We start from the raw sequence: 3,610 nt of genomic DNA, 5'->3' as shown, positions 1-3,610 counted from the left end.
GGAAGGTCAAGAGGACATGGACCTGAAGGTCAGGAGGTTACGGACCGGAAGGTCGATACGGGTAGGACCGGAAGGTCTACCAGGATTCGGGGTGGAAGTCCCCTGAGACACTTGGACCGGAAGGTTCCACAAAGTTATGGCCTGGAAAGGCGTATGTGTTGTATGTCGTATTTTGGGGAACTCACTAAGCATTTATGCTTACAATGTTGTGTGATGTGTTTTAGGTACCAGTGGGGATCGCGGGAAGGCGCCGGCTTGATCAGTACACACACATGAGGAGTTTTATATATTATGATATGGGGATTTGATGTTATGCATTGTTATGTGATACAATGACATTTTTATAACAATTATGAATGAAAGTATGTTTTTAAAATGTGAATTTTTTTTTGAAATTTACGTCGTTACAGCCATGCCATACAACCTTTAGATGCAGCCCTTTGGTACCTATAACACTTGAATCAAATTGTTTCCATGTCCTAGGGTGTTTTAACTTGGTTAATTAGTTGTTACAAGACTAATTAGATACATATATGTTTTGTTATATGTTAACTAGGATCATTGTGTGTGTTCAAGTCCTCACTTGACACTTAACATCCTTTACCGATCCTACTATCGCATCACTCATTTCAGGTGAGTTCATACCCCTTAAACAACCTTTTAAATGCTTTTGCATTCTTTTAAATGTTTTTATGGGGGGGGGGGGGGAATACAAGTTGAACAACATAGTTACTATATCAATCATATGTGATTAATAACTGTCAAACAGATGGATTTACTATACTTTCAAACCGTTTTATCAAACAAACTACTTTTAAATCGTTTTATAAACTGACATCAAGTCATGATTATTTATTGTTTCAAACCCTTTAAATGTATCACAAAACCTCTTTTTCACTTATGTATTCATAAAAACCATATCTATACACTTATATATATATATATATATATATATATATATATATATATATATATATATATATATATATATATGTATGTATTTGATAAGATGGCTGTGACTTCAGCTCCAACACTTTGTATAGCAAAGGTGTATAAACATACATGGACACTTCAAACTACATTACTAGTAAACTATAATAGGTATAGTTTAGGAGATACTACTTACTATTCCTAGTACAATTGGAACATACAAGAGTCAATTCATTCATGAGTCTATACAAATGTACTACATACTATATGAAGAGATACTATTACATACTATATGAAGAGATACTATTACATACTATATGATGAGATACTATTACATAATATATGAATAGATACTGTTATATACATACGGGACTAACTGTAACATCCCCCTCTGGCACGTATCACAATATTGTTCGCTTTGGGCCACTCGGCACGAGGACTTCCCAGGGGGTCACCCATCCTGGTACTACTCCCGCCCGAGCACGCTTAACTGCAGAGTTCTTATGGGATCTGCTGCCCTCACGGCTTTAAAACGCGTTGTGATAGGGAAGGTATCCACACCCCTTTATAAGGAAATGTTTCGTTCTCCTTCCAAGCCGATGTGGGATCAGATCTAACCCACTTTCACCCCCCATTATAGGGTTTGACGTCCCCGTCGAACACATCGACCCGTGCCCTGGCTCTGATACCATTTGTAATATCCCCCTCTGGCACGTATCACAATATTGTCCGCTTTGGGCCACTCGACACGAGGACTTCCCAGGGGGTCACCCATCCTGGTACTACTCCCGCCCGAGCACGCTTAACTGCAGAGTTCTTATGGGATCTGCTGCCCTCACGGCTTTAAAACGCGTTGTGATAGGGAAGGTATCCACACCCCTTTATAAGGAAATGTTTCGTTCTCCTTCCAAGCCGATGTGGGATCAGATCTAACCTACTTTAGGGTTTTCAACCCACAATAATACATTCCCTATAACATTAAGTGGGTTAGATCTGATCCCACATCGGCTAGGAAGGAGAACTAAGCATTCCCTATAACACTAACCATTCTACACCCAGCTATTAGCTACAGAGGGAAAATGCACATCGACAGATGTCTACGGTTAATACTATTCGGCAAGTTACTCTTTCGTGTTTATCCTAGTACCAAAGGATAATATTTCAATGATTATATAATTTTCCCTTTTACTTTTATCTTGTGAAACATTCACATAAACGATGAGGTAGACTATATTTTGATGATAATAGTTACATGGGGAAAAACCTTCATTCGTACGGAGAAGCAAAACTCCAAAACTATCGGGTCTTGGTAGAAGACTACTTTTTATACTAGTAGGAAATATGGGATTTTCTAGGGTTTTCACACTTATACAAACTTTTCCTTCAAACATTTACAAGTCTTTTCCTTACAGTTTTACAAATCAAAGACACAAAAATACTTATGAATTCACCAGCTTAAATGCTGATCTATGCTTTCAAAATACCTTGTATTCTCAGGTCATTGGTAGATAGGTACCGGTGACAGGTTTTTAAGAAGACGGAGCACAGACAAGACTCGTCTTTTATTTTGATCATTCATTTTTGGTGTCTATTACATTACAAAGAACACACATGTATTAAAATTATATATTTAATGCAATGGATGATGTTTGTTTACTTGTTTACTATTACTGTGTTGTGATACTATACATGACGTCCTCCGCCCCAGAACGTTTCCGCCGTTCTCGGTTTTAGGGTGTGACTGTATTGTAGTTGGTCTTGTTTGGATTAAGTTGTATGGATACGTATGCAATGACTTTATTCTTTTGCATCAGCACGTATCCCAATCTTTGGTGTGAGGCGTCACAGAATACAACAAAGTCTTTTGTTCCTTCTGGAAGAGACAAAATTAGTGCACTGCACAACAATTGTTTCAATTTCTGCAAGGCAGACTCTTGTCTGTCTCCCCATTCAAAATTCTTGCCCTTCTAGGTTAGAGCGGTGAGAGTGTTGGCTATTTTGAAAAAGTTCATGATGAATCTCCTATAATAGCCTTTAAGCCTAAAGAATTTGCGCACTTCGGTTGGTGTTGTCGTTCAATCTGAATAGCATAACCAAAAACTCATAGTGACTGTACCAAGTCCTGATTGTTGTCTTTGGAATGTCTGCTTCTTGGTCTCTGAGTTAAAGATAACCGTATCTTAGGTCGATATTTGATGAGTAGCAGGATCCTTGCAGCTGGTTGAACAAGTCATCAATCCTCAGGAATGGATATCGGTTCTTGATGGCCAGTTTGTTCAACTCTCGATAGTCGATGCACATCCTGAAAGATCCATCCTTCTTTTTGACAAGCAATACTGGAGCTCCTCATGGAGAGAATCTTGGCCATATAAATCCTTTGCCAAGAAGTTCTTGGAGTTGACAAGATAGTTTTTGCATTTCCAATAGAGTCAGACGATAAGGAGATCTTGCCACCGGTGCTGCATGTAACACCCCAAAATATGAAGGTAAAAAATTCATTTTTTAAAACAACCAAAAAACCCATTTATCATTTACTAAAACTCTCAAAGGTATTTTATAATAAAAAGAGTTGTTAGAGTACAATCCTAAAATCTGAAGGTTGTGGAAATTATGGGTGTATGCGCTGCGATCAAGCTGGGCCCTTTCCTTTCGAACCAGAAGTACCTGAAACCATAAACAA

General features: G+C 38.3%; 1 pseudogene; it reads right to left on the bottom strand.

The window, feature by feature from the left end:
* Positions 1-1,668: 1,668 nt before the first annotated feature.
* On the bottom strand, positions 1,669-1,786 carry LOC145065054 (5S ribosomal RNA; annotated as a pseudogene).
* Positions 1,787-3,610: the final 1,824 nt, after the last annotated feature.

This window comes from Lactuca serriola, chromosome 7 (genome assembly GCF_051521515.1).
Source record: "Lactuca serriola cultivar US96UC23 chromosome 7, Lser_US96UC23_V15, whole genome shotgun sequence".
NCBI lineage: Eukaryota > Viridiplantae > Streptophyta > Magnoliopsida > Asterales > Asteraceae > Lactuca > Lactuca serriola.
This window is presented reverse-complemented; position numbering and strand designations above follow the sequence as displayed.